At 35.1% G+C, this 24,075-nt stretch overlaps 2 protein-coding genes across 4 annotated transcripts in view; one reads left to right on the top strand and one right to left on the bottom strand.

Moving 5' to 3' along the window:
- Positions 1-12,457, bottom strand: part of LOC148956371 (glyceraldehyde-3-phosphate dehydrogenase-like) — a 36,660-nt gene extending 24,203 nt beyond the window's left edge. The window contains exon 1 of the mRNA XM_089107451.1: positions 12,400-12,457. The gene's annotated coding sequence lies outside the window, so the exon portion shown is untranslated. The remainder of the gene's footprint in view (positions 1-12,399) is intronic.
- Positions 4,036-24,075, top strand: part of LOC148956370 (mitochondrial 2-oxoglutarate/malate carrier protein-like) — a 79,452-nt gene continuing 59,412 nt past the window's right edge. The window contains exon 1 of one of the 3 annotated variants that reach the window (XM_089107582.1): positions 4,036-4,123. The gene's annotated coding sequence lies outside the window, so the exon portion shown is untranslated. Of the gene's footprint in view, positions 4,124-16,180; positions 16,282-16,320; positions 16,331-24,075 lie in introns of those variants that run through there. The other 2 variants (XM_089107541.1, XM_089107614.1) reach the window with 2 other exon arrangements.

Genomic DNA, 24,075 nt, shown 5'->3' with positions numbered 1-24,075 from the left:
GTAACTGACGTAACGAACTTCTATATTCGTAAATTTTTATTACGTATATTAGGGAATTTGCCCCCTAGTCAATACCTCGCTCTTTACGCTAAAGTTCAAATTTTTTTCCAATTCTTTAATAATGAGCCCTTAATCACAAAGGCCGTTAATTAGAATAAATAGCTTTGATGAAAGTACAAAAAAACTTCAGCGTAAAGAGCGGGGCAATGACTAGGGCGCGAACCCAATCATATACGTAATAATTTCTGTTGGTTTTAAGTTTTAATGTTCGTCCTTACTTTCAGTTGAAAAAATTATTTGTTTTTTTTAATAATGCTGGGAAATCTGGCGCCCCCTTCACAGATATGTAACTTCCCCCATGAAAACTTCCTCCATGTAAAGATCCTCCCACGTATCACCCGATCCACCCCCCCCCCCCAGCTACCAGAAAAAATCCCCCCTGAAAAGTTCTGAATTTTTCCCAATAACCAATACTAGGCTATATGTAAACATTGGGCAAAGTTCATAACTTGCAGACCTTCCCCCCGGGACTGTGGGGGATTAAGTCATCCTCAAAGACATAGTTATTGTATTTTTCGACCATGCTGAACAAAATGGCTATCTCAAAATTTTGATCGGGTGACTTCGGGAAAAAAAGAGCGTGGGAGGCGGCCTCCATTTTTGTCACTTAAAAGGGCAATAGAACTTTTAATTTCCGTTTGAATGAGTCCTTCCTCGATTTTCTAGGACCACTGGGTCGATACGATCACCCCTGGAAAAAAATTAAATAAATAAACACGCATCCGTGATCTTTCTCCTGGCAAAAAAAAAATACAAAATTCCACATTTTTATACATAGGAGCTTGAAACTTCTATAGTAGGGTTTTCTGATACGCTGCATCTTATAATGTGATTTTCATTAAGATTATATGACTTTTAGGGGGTGTTTCCCCCTTTTTTAGACAATAAGGCAAATTTTCTCAGGTGCGTAGCTTTTTATGAGTAGGACTAAACTTGATTAAATTTATATATTTGAAATCAGCATAAAAATCTGATTTTTTTGATGCATCTATTCGTTTCAAAATTCCATTTATAGAATTTTGGTTACTATTCAGCCGGGTCACTCCTTACTTACAGTTCGTTACCACGAACTGTTTAATATCTTTACCTTTATGGTACAATATGGCTCATTTTTCAGTTTTCGCGGTAATTTTCACTTGATTTGGGAAAATTGGCTCCAACTTTGCCCCCTCCCAGAGTTTTAACGAAACTACGCCACTGCTTGGGTTCCATCTATTCGTTCAGAGCAATATCTCTTTCTTTGAAGATTATTGTATGACTTTATTTCTGCTCGTTTTAGTATTTAATATTGCTCTTTACTTTTCTTTCAAAAACTTTACTTTTTTTAAATTAACTTCGTTCGTTTTTTTCAATTGAGAAACGTCGGAGGTGGCTAGCGAGAGGTTATTCAATCATTCAAATTGTAATTATGAGCACGATTTTGTTTTGAGAAAATCCATTCATGGCCAACTTTGGTCCTTCAATAATCAGAGATAACGCTCTAGCGTTGTCTGTAGTAAAGGGCCATAAACTTTAGATGTTTAATTTTTTTCTAAGAACCACTTCATATGGAGGGGGTGCTCGTGAAAGCTTCGAAGAGGGCTCATTAGATTGGAAATTAAAAGTCCTAGTGCCTTTTTTAAAATTCAAAAGTGATCAAAGGGCAAACAGCCTCCCTCTCACGTCCTCTTTAGGTGCCCTCCCCAAAAAGGCATCCGATCAAATATTTTAGACTGCCATTTAGTCAAAAGGTCAAGTGTGCATAGTAATACTAAACGGTGGTACTACCTCTTCTAAAACTACTACTACTTGCGACTGCCGCTACTAGCAACTGCGACCATGATCTTTTATGACTACTAATACTACAGTAGTATAAGCATTTAAAGTTCGACCGGCCAGTACCCCCGGAATACGACTGGTCCCTGATTTTAGCTAGCAGGATTCCCATGAGAGCCCCTGTTTCCAGGTGTTCCAATATTTCCCCTAGCAACCAACATCAGACGCCATTTGTCACAAGTCGTGGCCATTTTTGGCAAGAAGTTTATTGTTTTTTCTGGAAGAGTCCCAATTCCTGTTTATTATCCTGCCTTCCTCCCTCTATAAATAGGAGCCCCATATACGAGTCTAGACGTCTATTCTTTTTCTTGAAGATGCTAAATTCCACTGTATTATCCTCCCTTCCTCCCTCTATAAATAGAAGCCCTATATACGAGTCTAGACGTCTATTGAATTTCTGGAAGACCCCCAGAATACGACCAGTCCCTGTTTCTAGCTGGCAAGATTCCCATGAGATCCCCTGTTTCCAGGTGTTACAATATTTCCCCTACTAACCAACATCAGACGCCATTTGTCAGGAGTCATGGCCATTTTTGTAATAGAGTTTATTGTTTTTTATCTGGAAGAAGCCCAGTTCCTGTGTATTATCCTCCCTTCTTCCCACTATAAATGGAAGCCCCATATACGAGTCTAGACTTCGATTGAATTTCTGGAAGATACCCAGATTTCTGTATTTTTCCTTCCCTTGTCCCGGGAGCGCTGAAAATAGAAGTCCCACGCAAAGCCTTTGTACCCGGGGCGCTATAAATAGCAAGCAGAAAAGGGGTTCTAAGTGGAGCTACTAACCCCTCAAGCCGTCGAACCTGTGCAATGTGATCACCTGTTTCAAGGTGTTATGACGCAATATTTCTTCAGTATTAAAAAAGAGCTCAGAGTGTCAACATCAAGGATATTGTAATGGAAGCTTATACACTATTGAATATTGAAAGTGCTAGCAAAATGGAACCTAGGATGCCTAAAGTAGCAGTGGAAATTACAAGGGGTTGCCGACTAACCCTAGAATGGGACAAAATGTTTGCAGGATGTTACATCATTAAGCAAATTTGAGTCGGAAGAACATTTATGCTTCGTGGCTAAAGTGAATATAGTGCATACACAGAGACTACAAGACGGATTAAACGCGTTAGCGAAATATATTATAGAGAACAATATATAAAAAAAGGAGTTTGTTACTAGTGAGGTTCTAGAATTGGCAGTAAGAGCGTTAAAATGAATGGATTTGAGAACCAGAAAATCATACTTAATCTACTAAATTTAGAAAAGTGGTTAGTTTTACATGATGATTTTCTAGGATTATGTATTTAAAGGAATATATTTTCTCGTGAAATACTTAACGATATAATGGGAACTGATTCCCCATCTTTGGAATATTGCATGAAACTTTGTCGTCGTGGCCCAGCTGCTTTTACTCAATTTATATATATATATATACATTAATTGAGAAAAAAAAAAAAAAATAATATTGTGGTTTTGCTTTTAATCACTACTTAGATGGCCATTTCGTGACGTCACTTCTCCTAGAAGAAATTTTATTGATTGTGAGTCAGTTTTTTTTTTCTGGAAGTGAGACAGTCAACATCAGAAAATGTTTTAAACATGTCCATTATGCTTGTATACATTAGGCAGATGGTCATCATGTGAGAATTGTACCTTTGCTCAAGACAATAATGAAAAGTGTAGACTATTCAATCCATGTAAATTGCATAGAGGATATGCTATGCAAATTATAGACTGTAATTCCTCTCTTCAAGAGATTTGTGACTCTCATAATAGAGATTTCTTATGCTCCAATTGTCACTATGACTGGCTATGACTGGACATTGGCTATGCACCTTTCAACCAAGTAAAGAATATAGAATTTTTTTGATTGGCCACACATTCTACATGCATCACATTAAAATTATTCCAGCAATTGAAGTGTAGCAATTGACATTAAAATTATTCCAGCAAATGAAGCGTAGCAATTGATCAATAAAATGTCTTCTAGGAGAAGTGACGTCAAAAAATGGCCGTCTAAGTAGTGGTTAAAAGCAAAAACCACAATATCATTTTGTTTTGTCTCAATTAATATATTTATAAATTGAGGTAAAAGCAGCTGGGCCACAACAACAAAGCTTCATGCAATAGTCCAAAGGTCCATTGCTCGGACAAGAATATCTGGAAATCTGCCAATAGGGAGCTTTGAAAACTGAGGAAAGATATTGCTATGCCTAGCAGCTCCAAAGAAGAAGCAATAAAACTGGATAAGGTTAGTAGAAAGCTAAAAACTCTCCATCAACTCTCTAAAAAAGGGAAGAGCTCCAGCTGGCAAAAAGAACCAGAAGCAAAGGTATGCAATCTCCTCCTATGGATGATAAGAGAGATACAACTTCTGCATTTGATCAGATGGAAGAAGGAAGCACAAACAGTGAGTAATTTTAAAATTCTTCAATGGAATGTTGTGTCACTGAATAATTTAAGATTCAATGAGCTGATAAATTAGATTGCTTTTAATCATGTAGATATAATTTGTTTGCAAGAAACTAACCTTCATAGCCTAAGGAGTATTCATATACCAGGTTTTAATATTTATAGGAAGGGAAGATCTACCCGGAGGAAAGTTGGAGGTGTTGCAATCCTTATAAAACATTTTATTTCCCATTCATTTATTGCTTCTAAGGAGCATCCCCATGATATAGACGCTGTTAATATTTATTTACATCTAGAGGCTGAGAAACAACTGAAAATTGTTTCTTTTTATAACCCGAAGGGTAATAATGATATAACAGATATCATTCAGGAGATTAAATGTGATTGTCCATGTGATTGACACATGACAGATTACATGTGATTGAGGGCAATACTATTGTCCTGGGGGACTTAAATGCTTATACTTTCTTATGGGAAAATTGTACTTCTTCAGACAAAGCAGGAAGTTCTCTTGAAATCCTAATACTTGGTCCTAAGCCGATTTCTATTTTCACTCCTTATAGGCTTCCAACTCACTACAATGTTAGAGGAAATTCCTTTTCTACAATAGATTTGCAAATTGGACCTACATGGCTAGAGCCATAGATATAGATTAAAAGAGTTCCTGAACTTCAGACTGACCATACTGCTCTGCTTTGTCATAACAAATGAATCCTCGACCCCAAACCCACCAAGATATAAATTCAACATAAGGAAAGCTAATTGGAATCTTTTCAAACATTATTTAAATGAAGCAGACTATTTGCCATTGACAGAGGAAGATCACCTAGAATGTCAAGCTATCCTCATTTCACACCATTTAGAAAGAGCAGCTGAAAAGACTATGGGGCTTATTTCTGACCAAATTAATTTTGCAATAGTTAAGAAACATCCTAAAATATGGTGGAACAATGATTGCAAAAAGGTAGTCAAAGATAAGAAAAAGGCAAGAAATAGGTTTCAAAAGCACCCTAGCCAAGAAGCAATGATTTCAATGAGGAGAGCAGAATTTTCTGGTCATAAAGACAGAGCTAAAAGAGGAGTATGGAATGATTTTTCCTTAGAATTAGACAAAAATGTCCCCTCAACAAGGATTCATACCTTTGTAAATAAAATGATGGGAAGTAACAAAAATACAAGCAGCACAGTCCGGTCATTATGGTCCAGTGACAGATTATTACATACTGAAAATGAAAAGGCAGAAGCTTTGGCTGTCAGCTTTGGGAAAATTAAGACTTTGGTGACAATGAAACTCCTATGCTGCAAACTCCATGATACTGGCAAGTCAAAGGAGGATTTATTGGTGCCTCTGACAATGAAAGAGTTGAATGATAATCTAGGGGAAACCAATATTTCATCTGCAGCAAGTGAAGATGAAATCAGTTATAAATGGATAATTGAGTCTGGTGACGTTTTTAAAACCAAACTACTTCATATTTATAATCAATCTTGGCAGAGTAGGAGATTTCCGAAGTTATGCAAGCAGGCTATTGTTTTACCAGTGCCTAAGCCAGAAAACCCTACCAAAAGAGCAGAGTCTTATAGACCTATCTATATTTTACCAGTCTTCAGCATACTCTACTAGAAAATAATCCATAAGACTGTCATGGTTGGTCAAATCTAACCAGTTACTACCAAGGTCCCAATCAGGTTTTCGTCACTGTGTGGACAATCCGCTGTGGACAATATAGTCCTCCTAGAAGCTGCTATTAGACAATCCACAGAGCAAGGAAAGATTTTAATTGTCATGTTGGTGGATTTTGAGGCTGCTTTTGACAATGTTGATAAAACTTTACTCTGCAGAACTCTTAAAAATATTAACTTCCCAGAGTGGGGTTATCAAATTTTTAGACAATAACCTATCCAACAGGCATTATAAAGTTAGAGTCCATAGCAAATACTCTAATGTATATGCAGTGCATAAAGGACTCCCGCAAGGGTCATCACTTATCCCTTCATTGTTCACTTTATTTTTGTCAGATTTAAAGTTCAGCTCTGGGAATGCTTGTAAAGCAGAGTTTGTTGACAATCTTTTGATTTGGAGCTCTTCAATGCAAATGATATGGCAACAGAATTAAACCAAATGATGAAAGAGCTATGGGCCTTTTCTATGGCTTATCCTCTTTCAGTATCAGCATCAAAGACTAAGGCAACTATATATTACAAAAGTAAAGGATTTGTTCCTCCCAAAATATGGATAAATGGAAATGAAATTGATTATGACCCTTCTCCCAAACTTCATGGTACCCATTTGGACCATGGTTTGACTTGGAAAACCCTATTGATTTTGTTAAAAAGTCTTGCATGAAAAGGCTTATTCTTTTAAAACGTTTAGCTGCTACTAAATGGGCCAGCTCACCAACTGTCCTGCTTGATTCTTACAAAAGGTTTATCTGGCCAAAGATTGAGTATGGTATTGAAGCATATAGAGGATGTTGCAAAACAAATTTAGCAAAGTTGGAAACCCTCCAAAATATAGCAATATAAATAGCCTTTTGTTTTCACAACCATACCCTCAATCACAACATGCGGGCATTATTTCGCATGTTGCCTGTTTAAGAAAGGAGGAACATGCTGGTAATCAAGTATTACACAAAAATCCAAGCAATTGGTCAATTGCATGGGGTTTTTTTCAAAAACCTTTAGCAATAATTATTCAATGAATAATATCTGGCATATCTGCTCTTGGATTCCTTTCACTGAAATAGTGTACAACTGGAATAATGATGCAGTGAGTTGCATTTTACATCTTCAGCCTCCAAAATGGAAGTTTAATCTTATTCAAGTATGCACTGAGCTCATAATGGATAAGAAGTCAAGTTTTCTCCTCACTCAGATTAAGGTAGCTTTTAGACAGAAAGTCTTATAAGATTACCCTGATTTCCTATAAATCTACACAGATGGTTCCGTAAAAGGGTCCAAAGCTGCTTCAGCCACAACAATCCCAAGCTACTCTTTGAATATTTGTACAAGGCTGCCAATTGGAGCTTCCATCCTGACTGCTGAGATTAAAGCTATAATTGAGGCACTTAAAGTAGGTAAAGCAAAACCCCCTTTATCAAAAAAGTGCATTGTCTTTTCAGACTCAAAGTCAGCTTTACAATTGATTTCATAAGTGCACAAATCAGCACTGGACTAATATCTGCATTACCTTCAGAGCCTTCTCTTTGACCTTCAACAGAGAAATATTATCATCCAGTTTCAACACTTTCCAAGTCTTCAGGGTATATACTATACTGAAATTGCTGATTTGTTGGCAAATTCTACAGTGGATACACCATACACCCATTTCTATCAACACCAGGTCTCTTACTCTAAATGACACAACCCAACACAGAATACCTCAAAAACTGTTCTTACCTCTTATTCTGATCTTCCCATTTTGCAAAACTAATGTTTTTTTATTTTAAGATGAAGAATAACTCTCTGATTTTAAGAAATGAAGAACATGAATGGAATAAAAGGAACAATCCCCACTACAGATTTTGTTTAAAAGTGCCTGAGACTTTACAACATATAATTTTTGTGGAGTATGGGATAGTTGCTTATGGCCATACCAATAAAAAAAAATATGTTGAAATTGGAATCTATCCAGAACATGGCACTCTGACTGGCTCTTGGCTTGTACCCACACACTTCTAGTGATTGTGCCAGGAAACTAGCAGGAGTTGTCCCTATAAGCGAGAGAATAGCCAAAGCCACTGTTAAATATTATACCAGGATCCAATCCTGAGGAGAGCTGCATCCCATTTTCACTCTTTGTCATGGGAGCACTAGGCAGCAGAATAAAATCATGGATTGCATCATGGCAAGCTTTTTCAGAAGTCTGTCCAACCTGGTCATATCAGAATTCAGGTTGATTCTTTTAAGTTTACCCCTCCATGGAAGTTTTGCCAACCAAATTTCAGCCTAAAGCTTATGCATGAAAAAAAGAGAATATCCCTCGTAAACTAATTGTAGCTGAATTTTTAAGAAAAAAGGCTACAGAGTTTAAAGATCATCTGCACATTTATACTGGTGGATCCCTAGTAGGGAATAAATCTACCGCAGCAGCAATAATTCCACACACCTCTCTGTCGATTCAAAAGCCTCTTCCACTGAGCTCCTCAGTTTTGACAGCTGAACTGGCAGCAATAGTTGAATCACTAAAGGCAGTCAAAAATATACCTCTAAATTTCAGCAAATTAGCAATCTTCTCGGATTCTCAGACTGCTCTTAAACTAATGAAAACCTTAACCTGGAATGCAAAGGACACTGATTTGCAGGAGATAAGAGAACAGCTTGATTCTCTATATAAGATTGACATAGCACTGGCTTTCCAGCATATTCCTAGCCATGTAGGCATCCACTATAACAAAAAAGTGTACATTCTTGCCACAGAGACTGCGAAGTAAGGAGTAAGTCAGTAAGGAGTAACATTAAAACTTAAAACAAACAGAAATTATTACGTATATCAGGGGGTTTGTCCCCTAGTCAATACCTCACTCTTTACACTGATTTTTTTTAGTACTTTCAAAAGGGCTATCTAGTCTAATTAAACAGGCTTTGTGATTTGGGGATTTGTGATTTGAACAAAATTTGAACTTTAGCGTAATATTTGAACCCATAATACACAAGTAAAGTTCCCCCTACAGAAATAAAAAAATTAAACTCAAATAAAATTCTCAAATTTGGAAAGCCTTTATTTCCACTGGGGGGGAGGGGTGTTTTTTTCTGGGGGGTACAGTATTTGGACAGTTTGAAGTTAATAATTTTAATTTCCATTCAAATGAGCCATTAAATATCTCTTAATGATGCTCTGGTAACCCATTTCCCCAGTAAAAAAAAAAGAAGAAAAATAACCTGGTAAAAAAGAAGAAACATCTTCCCATGACATAACTTGTCCTCTACAGTCAATTCTGACATTTTTAGCACTCTATTTATTAGTGCATTAGAAATATTGAAAATGCTTTTAAAGTACAATTTTGGAAAATTTTGAGTTTGGGGTGAAGGGGGATTTCAAACACATGATCCCATAACATAGCCTAATTTGTCTTCTAAAGTTAATTCTGATGTTTGTAGTGCTCCATCTAATAGTGCTTTAAAAATATCTAAAAAGCTTCTAAGGTAGAACTTTAGAAAATTTTGGGGGATTTTGAAAACATCTTCCCATGACATAATTTGTCTTCTAAAGTTGATTCTGATGTTTTTAGCACTCTATCTATTAGTGCATTAGAAATATTCAAAAAGTTTTAAAGTAGAATTTTTGAAAATTTTGAGTTTGGGGTGAAGGGGGATTTCAAAAACATCATCCCATGACATAACTTGTCCACTAAAGTCTTCAAAAATATCTTCTAGGTTGTAGCTACTGCTGCAACCATGGTAAAAAGTACTTAAACTACAATTTTAGAAATTTTCAGTTTGGGGACAAGGGGATTTCAAAAACATCTTCCCATGACATAATTTGTCCTCTAAAAATGATTTAGATCTTTTTACTGGCCTAGCCTATCTCTTGTCAAAACCTTTCACTAATTAAGAACGTTTAAATGGCTATCCTTAAGGGGTTATGATAAGCAACGTTTTGTGACATCACAAACCCAGTTCCATTATACCATCACCATTGTCAGCTATGGGAAGAAAATTAAATGGCTATTAATGGAAGTAGGCCTAGGATTTTGAAATATATTTTAACAAACAAGGTTAAAAGCTGAAGTTGTGTAAGGTAGGCAGGGATTTATAATTAGTTATAATTCTTCAGTAAAAAAAAAGAAGAAAAATAACCTGGTAAAAAAGAAGAAACATCTTCCAATGAAACATTGTCCTATACAGTCAATTCTGATGTTTGTAGTGCTCTATGTCTTAGCGCTTTAGAAACATTTAAAAAAGCTTCTAAAGTAGAATTTTGGAAAATTTTGAGTTTGGGGTGAAGGGGGATTTCAAAAACGTCTTTCCATTGCATAATTTTTCCTCTAAAGTCAATTCTGATGTTTGTAGTACTCTATCTATTAGTGCTTTAGAAATATTTAAAAAGCTTCTAAAGTAGAATTTTAGAAAATTTTGAGTTTGGGGTGAAGGGGGATTTCAAACACATCTTCCCATAACATAATTTGTCCTCTCAAGTTGATTCTGATGTTTGTAGTGCTCTATTTAGTAGTGCTTTAGAAATATTTAAAAAGCTTCTAAGGTAGAATTCTAGAAAATTTTGGGGGATTTAAAAAACATCTTCCCATGACATAATTTGTCCTCTAAAGTTGATTCTGATGTTTTTAGCACTCTATCTAGGCTATTAGTGCCTTAGAAATATTAAAAAAGTTTTAAAGTAGAAATTGTGAGTTTTAGTAAAGGGGGATTTCAAAAACATCATCCCATGATATAATTTGTCCACTAAAGTCCTCAAAAATATCTTCTAGCCTAGGTTGTAGCTACTGTTGCAACCATGGTAAACATGATTCAGATCTTTTTACTGGTCTATCTCTTGTCAAATCCTTTCACTAATTAAGAAAGTTTAAATGGCTTATCAACACCACACCTGCAAGCTACCCTTAAGGGGTTATGATAAGCAATGTTTTGTGACATCACAAACCTGGTTCCACTATACCATCACCATCGTCAGCTATGGGAAGAAAATTAAATGGCTATTAATGGAAATAGGATTTTGGAATATATTTTAATAAAGAAGGTTCAAAGCTGAAGTTGTGTAGGCCTAAGATAAGCAGTGATTTATAATTATGATAGTAATAGGGTAAGACACCCAGTAGTTGGACACTTTAATCACTTTGAAAACTTTTTGACATTTAAACTACTCTAATTACTGTATTATATCACCTAGAAACTTAATATTTATATCAAAAAATTTCTGAAGAATTTCTGAACAAGTAGGTTACTAATTCAAATAGTTTCACTTGCACAGTGCTTCCTATTTTTGAATTTACTAACAAGTGACAATTCTGCCTAAACTCCGACATACAAACGGCTCATTGTAAATAGTGATTAAAATAGTATAAAAGATTATGTCCGAGAATAGGCAGGTGGCCGACTACTGGGTGTCTTACCCTATAAGATGAAATGTGAGCCAAAACAACTAGTAATGTGCAATAATTTGCATTATATAGAAGGGGGGATGATTGGAGGTAGCCTAGGTACATCAAAATACCTTCCCAGAACATAGGCTATCTTAGCCTGTAGACCCATCCCTGTAAGTTTCATTTTCCTAACCAAACCCCTTTCCAAGATAGCCAAAAGTAGCTAAAGTAGAGTTTTATCAAATTTGCTCCTAACCTAAGTTTATTGGATCAACCTGTTTTGTGCCCTCCCCCCCCTTAAAAAAAAATCCTGGATCCAGCACTGGCCTACCCTAGGCCTAAAGAGACTACAATATAATTAAGCTAAAACGGCATATGGTAAAATTCTACTTCAGTTACTTTTACCTATCTTGGAAAGGGGTGAGGCTAGAAAAATGAAACTTTCAGGGATGGATCTACAGGCTAAAGTATGTCCTGGAAAAGTATTTTGAAGTACCTACCTCCACTCTTTCTCCCTCTAGGGGGTCCTTAAATTTGCCTACATGACAGGTCTATACCTATTGAAATTTTGACAAAACAATATTTTACATTTATTTTCAGTTGTCAGTTTCTTTTTTCTCTGGCTTTAGTTCTGAAAATGCAATTCCTGTTATTTGAGTAGTATTTTAAGCCATATCAATGTTAATTTTCAAAATTTAGGAAATGTATTTGCATATCTTTAAAACTCTATAAATCAGGATTGAACAAAGTTTTGAAGCTGGAAACAATTTTGTTGGACTTCATTTTAAGTAGAAGATCTATATTACAAGGTTTCACTTTTTATAACACACCAATTTTTAAAGGTCATCAAAGGTCAGGACCCTTTAGAGAGAGAAGGAGTGGAGGTAGGTACTTCAAAATACCTTCCCGGGACATACTTTAGCCTGTAGATCTATCCCTGAAAGTTTCATTTTCCTAACCAAACTCCTTTCCAAGATAGCCAAAAGTAGCTAAAGTAGAATTTTACCCGGCATATATACCTTATAGGTTAGGCAAGGCTTTTTTATAGTCCCAAAAAAAATGTCTATCCTATTACCTTTAATTAGTGCAAAGTTAGGAATTACAGTAGGCTAATCAGCTGGCTTAATTGTACAGTATTTTCCCAAATCAGCTGGGTTATCGGCGCCGCTGCCAATTCCGCCCAAAATTAAGTTAAAATATTAACTACATCCGAATTTTCGCTTGGACATTAGAGAGGTTTCTGATCATAACCATAGAAAAAAGCAGCAGTTATGGGAAGCCCTTTCCACTGATAAACCAGATTGTAAACTCAGAATTCAGATTGTAAAATATTTTGTTCTACTATCAGGGGTGTAAGGTTTGGGGAGAGGTGCGATGCCCCCAATGATTTAAGGCAGTCGGTAAAATATGGATGCGAAGCTCTCTTATTTAATTGGCTCAATTTTTTTACTGGAGAAATGGGCTGATGGAAATAAATCATGCAAAATGAATGAAAGAAGATTAGTTTTATTCGGTAGTCAGTACAAAAATGAAATAATACTGATAAAAATATTACCCAACTCAGTCGATCTTCTTTTTTATAAGGCAGGAGGTCCATTAACAAAAAAAGCAGGCTCTTTTACCTTAGTGAATGGTAAAAATGAATTACTTTTTGCTTTAATCCTTTATTCCTCCAAAAAATATTAAGGCTAGTGACGCTTCTGTCCGTCGCGTGCGGCTTTTTAGCAGAACTAAATATTTAATTATGAGTTCCATACGCTGAAAGATTAAAAAAGATATTAAACAGAGAATTTTGTTTAGTCTAGAACTAATTTAATTATTTTATTTATTCATCAATTATGTCCCGAACGCAGAAAGCTTTCATTTGTCACACATGAAAACAGACAGTAAAACAAGCGGAACAACTTTTAAAACCACTATGACAAAACTTATGAGAAGAAAAAGAAATTTTCACTGATATTTTTATTACTTTTTTTGGAGGAGAAGTAGGTTGGGCTGAAAGCTTGGTATATGAAATTTTAAGTGCAATAATTTGTACGTTTAAAGGCTAGGCATACGTAGCTGATTTCGGGAACCGATTTCAGTAAGGGTGTATTCCACGTCGAGTGTTTATAATTAATGATGCTAAGAGGCGGGCTTAGTGACGTTTTTTGGTGATTAATCATCATTAATTACGTTCTAGACAAGAAAAGTGCTAGGGCTTTAGAGCTCGTATTTAATGATTATCGTAAATTAATCGTAATTAATGATGATTAATCACCGAAAAATGTCACTAAGCCCCGCCTCTTAGCATTATTAATTATAATCACTCGACGTGGAGTATCCCCTTGCTGAATTCGGTTCCCGAAATCAGCTACATGTGCCTAGCCCTTTAGGTCTGAAAGCTCCTGTATCTCATTCTCTCTCATGTCATCAAAATCATATAAATTTTCGCTACTTTGGTATTATTGTTATTAGACGAATAAAACCCAAAAAGTGGCCTGATCTGGAACAAATTGATAAAGAAAAGAAAATATTCGTAATATAATTCATTTTTAGTGAAGCACCAATGATGGAGTAGGCTTTAGACTTTCACAGTTAAGGAAGGGGGCAGCATCCAAACTCTTGTTTGAAGTGAAACAATATTTGTCTTGAACAGTCTTGGAAAGAACTAATAAAACGAAACTGAATGTTTGATATATAATGATATTAATTGCTGAAAGTTCATCACTTCAAAATTTTATTCTACTCTAGTTTTTATCTTTATTTTTAATGTTGTAATAAGTACAAAAGAAAATAATTGTAATACAATTCATTTTCAGTAAAGCGCCAATGAAGCAGTAGGTTTTAGACTTTTACAGTGAAGGAAAGAGGCAAAACCCAAAATTTAGTTTGCAGTGATTTTTGTTCGTTTCAAGCTTGATTTGCATGTTCAGTTTAAGTTTCACTCGTTTTAAAATTTATTTATTCATTTATATTAGTACCTATTGTTTGTTTTCTTGCTCTGACAGTTTATTTAATTCCTGTTCGTTTTGGGTTTCATTTATTCTTTAATAGTAATTTCTTGTAATTTATTCATTTATATTAGTACTTGTTGTAAGTATTTTTTGCTATGATTGTTTATTTAATTTATGTTTGTCTCGGGTTTCATTTATTCTTTAATATTAATTTCTTGTCATTTCTAGTTTGAATTTTAACAGATATTTGTGCATTCTGATCTTAAATTTATTCTTCTTCTTCTATTTAACAGCAGGCGGGCTTTTCAGTAAAACTATTTAGCCCTTTTACTTCTGTTTCACTCTGTGGGCTACAGAGCTACTGGCTTGATTGCCTCATATTTATTAGATATATTCAGATATCTTTCAGCAGATATATTTATTGTGGTCTTTACTCTTCCTTGAAAAACTTCTTCTTCGGAAAATTTTTTAAAATCAATCTTCAGAAAAAGCTGTTGATGGGAAGCCTGAGAGGGGAAAAGATATCGGAGGGGCCATAAGTCAACTATATACTAAAAATGCTCATCATTTTTCTTCAAAACTTGCCTACTTTTCTACTTAACGGTTGACGGGGCTGGGGGATGATGATTTTTTTTTTCACAAAATATGGACTTATGCCGGTTTCACATTAGATAAAATGGTCTTTCACAAAATTAGAGCTAAGTTCGTTTTTTTTAAACGGACCGCAGCAAGAGAAAACTGTAAAAGCCAGTCTACATTTGGCAGATTCTGCTTGCAGAAAAAGCAACGTCGATGGTTGCAGTATCTGCAAACTGCCGATACGGAGCCGGAAAAGAAGTCTCCATTAAAATAAAATTTGCAGATTGGCGATGCAGATTTGCAGAATCTGCCAAATGGAGACAGGTTTTAAGGCCTTTTTGAAAATGGTTCATACTATGAACTAATTCTTTACAATAAATAACTGATACCTTTTCAAGAATAATTGATCAGTGCTGAAAAAAAAATGATCCCTCATAGTTCAAAAGATGAGAGCCCCTACTTCATAGTTCGACTTCAAAATACCATTGCTAAAAAAGGAGCAAATTGTAAGCTGCAGTTCATTTGGTAGTGAGGGAGCTAAAAGTCGCGGAGGTATTTGTGATGTTAGGGTTCTTTTTCAGCCCCTATTGCAGATTGTGAAATAACAAACTACCAAATTCTGAAAAGCAGACAACTTGTAAAAGTAGACCACTTTTGAACTCGTAGTAAAATACACCTTTATCAGATCTCTAAATGTTTCAATGTAATATTTTAAGGAATTTTTTTTTTGCGATGGAACGAGGGAAATGTCCGGCATATTAAGCACTTTCAAATTTTCGTTTATCTCCAATTTTAAACTGCTGTCTCCTTGATTGCTTTTTTAAAAAGAGCTTTCCACTAAAAAACTAGAGTCATGGCACAAGGATAAAGAATCCTAGAATAAAAACTTCAAATAATCCTCTTTGAAACTGATTACAAACTCAAAATTAAACTATTATACTGTAGGCTATGGGATAAGCTATCATTGTTGGCTCCAGAAAAAAAAAATGATAGGCTGTTTCTGAAAGGTAATTTCATGTTAAACAGTTCAGCCTGAGGCTCACACTTTCCGTATAAAACGCAGGGGTTAGACTTTCACCACTTTTCACAAATAAAATGAAATCGGTGACACAAGAAAAAAAAAACAGAACACAGTTAAATTACCCGTTTGATCCTTACAACTCAATTAATGCTACGCTTTATCCTATGTTAATATAAATGGATTGTTTCCAAGTTACTTAAGTCAGCGGTCTTTGAATGTATTGAATTGCTTGTCATAGCTTAAATATTTTGTTCAATTTCATCTTTCCAGCTATTTCTGGAGTTTATCCTGTACTAGCTTATGTGCATAACGGTTAAATATCACGCAATTCCACTAACCAGACGCGTGAACATCTTTATGAAAGGATAATTGAACGCAAATTTTTTTAAAGTAGTCTAACGTTGTATAATATTTAAAAAGAGTACGTATCCTTTTGTGACTTAACATTGTGGAGAAAGCACTCACTTTTTGTAATCTTTGAGATCTTAAAGTGAAACCTTGAGAAATAGAATAGATCTAGGCCTACTGCTAAAGTTATGCACAAAAAATTGTTGTGAGCCACCTTTCTTTGTTAAATCCTGATTTATAAGGTTACTTGTGTAGCTTAAGATGCCAAGTAGTTGGACACATAATCACCACTTCCACAGTTGTACTTCTGTAAATCGTACCAATATGAATTGGTTCACCAAGGAGGTTTATTGATATCCACACTTGTTCTAAACAAGGCTCATAATCAGAATGAATATCAATATTTCCTACCTTGAAAGTTTCTGAGATGTATAGGACAATTCCCCTTCCTTCCCGCTTGAATAGGTTGCTAACAATTTTGTATCCTGGTATCTGTATCTGTTGTTCTGTCAGAGGAATAGTAGTCCTTTTGGGTTTCACTTCTTAGAAGGTGTAAATATCTGAAGTATCTGATGCAACAACACACTTAATTTCTTGAAACTTAGAAGTTAGACAGTCAACATTGCTGAAGATAACACTAATGCACCTAAGGTTCTCACAGCTTTTACTATCAGAGGGGGTTGATGATCTTTTAAAACTTGATGACTCAATGGTTTGTTAAGGTTTATCACTATAAAAAACTGTTGTCCAACTCCCCCCATTAGATTGTTCAGATTTAGGGCTGTAAAAACTGTTGTCCAGCTCCCTGCTAGCAAAAGTATTGTTTATATTTAATAATGTACTAAAAGAGAAACTATGTACAAGTTTTGACTGCCCACTTAAAGTTCCATCTGAGTTGGAGAGGCAAAAGGTAGAAAGTTTTCTGATACTGTTTTGTCACCCTGGATCACAATATCTCTCTCACCATTTACTTGCCAAGCTTGGATCTCTTCCTACAGTTTTGCTCTTTTAGTCTTTTCTGCTTTGGATACGTCATTTTTGAACTGAATTCCGCCAGTTCCTCTTGTTTCATATGATTTCTGAAGAATTTGTTTCTTTGTTCCAAGGTTCACCACAGAGAAAATGATCAAATAACATTTTCACTTTCATCTTAGCTAAATTATAAGGCAATTTACCAAGTTTTATTTGCTATCTTTTTTACCATTATTTTGCATACTATCCAGTAGGAATTGTTTACTTAACATGTTTCCTTCTTAACAGCCCCAATTCTAGGCTTATAATCTTGATTTTGTTGATATTGCTTCTTTGCTATTATATCTGTTTAGGCTATATATATCTGCAGATTAGGGGGATGAGTGCTGTTTAAGTAAAGTGAAGCACTTTTAGGAATGGGTAAATTTATACATTTTCACATGATTTAGCAAGGAAGTGATCACTTCTTGGGCATATTCCATGTTCAGCCCTATAAGGGGCTCAGAACAGCCTATAGTAGGCTAACCAAAAGTTTAAAAATGTGTTTCTTAATAAACTTGTGTAGTGAAAAAAACTGGCATTTGAAAACAAATTTCCAAAAAGTCTTTTTAAAAAAAAGGACATGAAATCTTTCAAAAATGCCATCACAGGAAAACAAAAAGTACACCATTAGAATACCATTACTGAAAACCCTAAATAGGAAAGTTACAGCCCCCACCTTTAACAACAAGGAAAATAGCATTTTTGCATGGGTAGTACTAATGCATCCTCTTTTTCTTTTTTTCTTTGTTGCTAACAGGACATAGAAACATCATAGAGAATTTTTTAAGGTATTGTTTAAAATTTAATTTTGATATTTATTTAGTTTTAAATAATTTTTTATTCACATCATACTTTAAAAGATCTAGACAAGGCATTAAGTTACATCTTGGGGCCCCATTAAGGGCTCAAGATGGAATTTGCCTCAGAAGCAGTTATTGAATTTAGAAAGAGCATAAAAATAGGCATCAAGTGATGGATCCACTTTTGTCTTAGCAAAGTTATGTGAATATGTATATATTTACCTAGGAATGATATAAGTAATTATTTCAGAATTTTTTAAAGCTGTTTTCAGAATTTTACAGTGTTTCCTTTTGAGAAGGAGTAAGTGTAAACTAGGAATGAAATTGCCTTTTCAAAAACTCAGAAGGAAACACTATAAAAATATGAATATATATATATATAATATATATTATAATATAAATTGTCCTTATAAATTATAATATAAATTTCATTACTTTTTTTCTTGGTTTTTAAATCTCTTGACTTTTTTATCTTGTTACTCAAACTGTGAAAAATAACAGCTTGCACAATTGTTTCTCATTTTCACCAACAATATGTGTCATAAAATCCTTGTTGAACAAGGGAAGAAGATAATTGATGAGCCAAGGTATGCAAGAACAGATTGTTGGACAACCATAGTTGCATTTTTTGTCCCCTATCTTCTGAGGGCTTGGTTAATTTTTTGAACCAAGCCCTTTCTTCTAAGGCCTACAAAGAAAACAGAACTGTGATTTTGAGGTTAGTTCCCCTATTTCCTCTTGGAATTAGCATAATAATCAAGCTAAATATGAAACATGACTGAAAATTATGCAGTCATGAAGGGTAGAAGATTTTTTTTTTCAGGTTCATTTATTTTCAAATAATATATAGATAACATTCAAAGTATACCAATATCTGGCAGAGAGACAAGCTCGTTTTGCACAGATATAACAATTAAAGTAATAAATAATGGAATATATGGATGATTTCTTTTTTGGAGCTACTCACATCTTCCTGGAGCTACTGAGGTAGCTCCAGGAAGATGTTGAGATTTTCATCCTAGTTCGTCACTTTTAATCCAAGCAAAATATTAGGACACTTAATATCAGTTATTGAGTTTAAGCTTTGATTTCCAAATGCTCACAAAAATTACCAAATTTAAGAAAGTTGCAACAATAAGTCACCTGTGGTCAAAATACTCAAAGACTCTTCTTAGATTCCCACCCAGGCTCAAAGCTTCTTGAATTGAAAGAATGTTCAATTACTTAAAATAAGAAGAAAAGAAAGAAAAAAAGACATAATAATAATTACTCACCACATCACAGCAGACATCCCACCCAACAATAAACAAACAAACAAAAAATCAATTTCTTCAACCAGCAATGGGACAACAAGAGAAAAATGAAGACCCAAAAACAAAACAAACATCAAATTAATAATATTGATAAATAAAAAAGTAGAATAACTAATGACTATCCAAAAGGAAGGACTTCAACATATTTTTTTAAATTCCTAATGACAAATCAAAAGCATACTCATGTTGGTTCCATGCAGCAACGATACTATTTCTTAGAGAAAAACGGGACTTCTCTGAAATTATCAATGGCTGGTGTAGTTTGCGTGTATTGCGAGTTAGGTACAAAGATGGCACTTTAATTGGGACAAATCAAAAGAATAGAAACAGCTAGGTAGTTCCAGGAGATTGTGCTTACCTTTGAATAACAACCAGTGACAAGTAACTGCCAGTTCAACTGGAAGAATGTTCAATAACGAATATAAACTCTTTGTAGAGGACTTGCTTGGAAGAGATGCTGGGGAAGGAAGAAAGCCTTTTAAAATACAAAGCATCTTATTCTGTTGTCTTTGGGGTGGAATAAAATGGGATCTGAAAGTATTCAAGTAAACAAGTGGGCAGTAATTTAGGTAAGAATGAACAAGTGCAACATAAATAGAACGCATAGCTTCCAGAAGCAAAACGAATTTCATATGGTGCATAATACCTATATAATGTTCCTTCCATGCGTCAATCTTAAACTATTAATATGTGTCTTCCAACTTAAATTTGAGTTAAACAGCATACCTAGGTAATAAAAGATATCAGCATGGGATATCTCTCTACTTAACATTGAAGATTTAATCAGCTTAAGACCTGGAAGGGATCGTGATCTATGTGAATATGCCATAAATTTAATTTTTGAAGTATTCAAAGCTAGCCTATTTGCCGTAAACCATGCTACTAGTTTATCAAATACAAGAGTTAAAGTATATTTTACACTATCCTCATCAACCCCAGAAACTGTACAGGCTGTGTCATCAGCGAATAGTGTGGTCAGCCCCAGATCCCCAACTGAATTACTAATTTCATTTACATAAACTAAAAGCAACAGAGGGCCTAGAATTGAACCTTGAGTTACCCCAAAATTCTTTGAATTACCCATTTTGGAATTTAAGGTTATGAAATACAGTTAAATTTCAATACAATGTAAGAATATGAATTATGTCGTTTTTGGTCATGGCCAAAGAAAAAAGGTGCCAGAACTCTTGTGTAAAAAAAGGTTGAATTAGCAGAAAGGGCAGAGGACTTAGGAGGAAGGTCTGTGGCTGTTTTGAATAAAAAAAATGTGAATAATATTGAATAACAGAGCCACATGAAAACGAAAAACTTATTGATTTTTGGATTTAAAAATCTTCTATTTTGTGTTTTGATCTCTGAAAAATATTTAAATGCTTTAGTTCAAAGATTTTAAATGAAACCAAATTTTTAAGTGAACTTGCCTAAGACATTAGAGTAACTTCTAATCCAAAGCATTAATAATCCCTTTCATGAGATAGACCAACATTCAGAAGACACCTCAGTTGCTGTGCTCATAATCACCTTGCTTGACATTAGTCTCGAGTCCTTTGATAACCGTGACCAGATTTCTGGTGCTCAAAAGTTCAGCTTAATGTATAGGCACTGGAAACCAGGAGAGGACTTCGATTTTAACCAGAATGTCAGGGGTATAGTGATAAATCGTAGTCGTTTTCTAAGTACATGGCTCCAAAAGTATTCATGGTTGATATTCACCCCTTCAAAATAAGGTGCATTATATAAACACTGCTTCCTATTTGCCAAATCTGAGACCATTAAAGGCTTACATCAGACGCTTGGATGCTTAGTTTTGAAGCCATATACTGACCTTAAAGATGCTCTCGCTGAAATCAATCATCATGATGAAAGACAATATCATAGTACTGAAGTAATAAAATCTATGATGCTTGTCAAAATACACAAAGGAAAAAGTATTCAAATTGACCAGTAATTGAATTTGCAAAATCACAAGGAAAGGATTAAAAACCGAGAAAAGTTAAGATCAAGTGTACAGGCTATTGCCATTTTGTGGTTTTTATGGACTAGCCCTGTGGGGTCTTCATGAAAAAAGTGATTTCTTTACAAAGTGTTGTAAATGAAGGGGTACTCAGAGGTTGTTGCAATTGATGATGGATTGCAGAAGCACAAAATTGTGGAAACATTTCAAATCATCCACAGACCACTAAAAGCACAAAACATGCATCTTCTCTAGTGCAGAATGATATCGTCAATAGTGTAGGCAGTGTCATTTGGAACACAATTTTGAACAGAGCAAAAATTGTAAAATGCTTTTCAATATTGGTTGATGAGATTAATGATGTATAACTTTAATGATGTAAGAACAGCTTGTTCTTGTTTTCTGCTTCTATGGCAATCATCAAACAAAAGGCAATCGTTTCAACATTGCAAATGACTTGACCAGCATAGGTCTTGCAAAGTAGATTATTAGACACTGTTTAGAGTTTGGATTAGACATGAACAATTTAGTTTGAATTGGCTTTGATAGAGGAAGTAGCATGTCCAGTTTGTACAATAACAGTCCAGACAGCTGAAAGTGTTGGGATACCCGCCTCAATACCAAGACATCAGCGTTGGTGATTCTCCTCTTCTGACACTTCTCTTTTTTACAAAGTCTGTATCTTTTCTCTGTAATCCTTAAATTGCTTAAGGATTGTTCTGGGTACCCAGCTGACTGACCGTATTTCAATCAGTAGGCTATACGAAAAATGTGGTTTAATACCGCTCTCTAGGGCTATAATGAAAGAAAGGTTGAGGTGGCTAGGGCACTTTGTGTGGATGAAGGAGGACAGATTACCGAAGATTGTTCTTTTCGGCCAACCTTCTAGGGCTAAACAGAAAGCAGGTTGTCTTCTTTTGGGCTAGGAGGGTGTCATAAAAAATGATTTAAAGGAAATGGGAGTTCCGTGGATGGGTTTTAAAAGGAAGGCTTTGGATAGATTGGGGTGGAGCTGGAGTGTGCGTAGCTGTGTTGGCCTCAGGCGAAATGGTGCTGCGGTGAGTTGTTAGTAGTAGTAGTAGTTTCCCCTAAAATCCCTAACACGTAGGGGTCTTATCTGGGCTTCCTAACACCACCCTCCCTTTTGGAAAAAATGTGTGTTCCAGTTCCATAAAGGAACAATCCCTAAAAGTTTTTAGCCAATTGAGTATCGAAGAACAAAGAAGCCCTCTTTTAACTAGACCCCGGCGCCGCGCCGATGAGGGAAGACCGGCGGCGGCGGGGCCAAAAACAGCACGCCGTGCCGCGCCGCCGGCGTGATCAATGTTGACCGCAAACATTAATGTTTTCATTATTCTTTCTCAAATCACAGCTTAAATTTACAACAGATTCGAGCTTATTCATGAGTTCAAAAATTCACAAGTTGCTGGCTAGAAACTGGTCCTCTTCGTTGTTCATCAAGAGAAGTAGAAATGTGGTAGAAACGAAATAGCTGTGGCGTTTAAGAACCCTTGCATAATACGAGTAATTGAATTATCTATTAGTTATGTATTCTTAACATAAATAATTATCAAAATTAGCAGTTTTTTCATCGAGCATTACTGCATATACAACTTCAAATACCGTATCACAAAATTCGCTAGTTATCTGGGTAAAAACTTTGAATATAACTTTGAACTTAGAAGCTTAGTTTTTTCATAATGCCCTTTGCCTATATCTTTCTTGTCACCCTTAAAACAGTTGAAACGGGCGGATTTGATATTGATTGTTTTTTTTTTTGCTCTTTTGGATTCTTAAAAAAACTTCTTACCTTAAAAACTGGTTTTTAATTACAATTTAAAAAAATGCATTTTATATTTTTTTTGCTTCTTTATAGAATATATCTCATGTAGGCTAAGTGTGGAACTGCTGCTTTTTTTATTGCTTTTGGCTGCTCTTTTGGATATTATTCGGTATTTAGCCTTTTTTGCTTTTCTTCAAAGCTTTGAAAAAAGTGTTGTAATATTCCAAATGTTACATTTGTGCATATTTTTGGTAATCATTTGTGGGGTGATCGAATTTTTTAAACCACCGTAGTTACGTAAGAACGTTGCAACATCTAGTACCCTGAGGTCACAAGATTGTCAAAGACTCCTCCTTGAACCTCCCAAATTGAAAGCTTTTATTATGACCTGGCCTTTTAATGTAACTTGGGCACTGGACCAAGGGCGCCATTGTCACTCGAGCGCAACGTTAGGTGGGGATGTCGATATCGCTTTCGTCACACCAATTCGTTTTAATGTGAATCTGCCTGGTACTTATGAATGAATGTCTTCAAATTGAACCCGCTTCATCAATAAGAAAAAAAAACGAGTTGGACGCGTATGTCCCTTTCCCTTTGGACGATAAAATTATGCAAGTGCTGTATCAAGTATAACTCACGAAAATCTTGTTAATTTTTGTCAACTTTTCAATTTTTTGGCATCCCTGCTTTCAATAAAAAAAATCAAGGTATTATCACTTAAATATAATAACTCCCTATGCCCCCCCTCTATGGATACTATCTTGATACGACACCGTCTCTGCTTTAAATAAAAAATAATAATTAACTTATTGGCACCCCTGCTTTCAAAAAAAATCGAGGTATTATCATTTAAATATGATAGCTCAGTACCTCCCCCCCTCTGGATACCACCTTGATAAAATGCCGTCTCTGCCTTAAATTAAAAAAATATATTTTTTTGGGATCCCAGCTTTCAATAAAAAAAAATTCGAGATATTATCATTTAAATGTAATACCCCCCTAC

The sequence above is a fragment of the Artemia sp. Qi Xiang Cuo genome, chromosome 1 (assembly GCF_049724085.1).
Source record: "Artemia sp. Qi Xiang Cuo chromosome 1, ASM4972408v1, whole genome shotgun sequence".
NCBI classification, from domain to species: domain Eukaryota; kingdom Metazoa; phylum Arthropoda; class Branchiopoda; order Anostraca; family Artemiidae; genus Artemia; species Artemia sp. Qi Xiang Cuo.
This window is presented reverse-complemented; position numbering and strand designations above follow the sequence as displayed.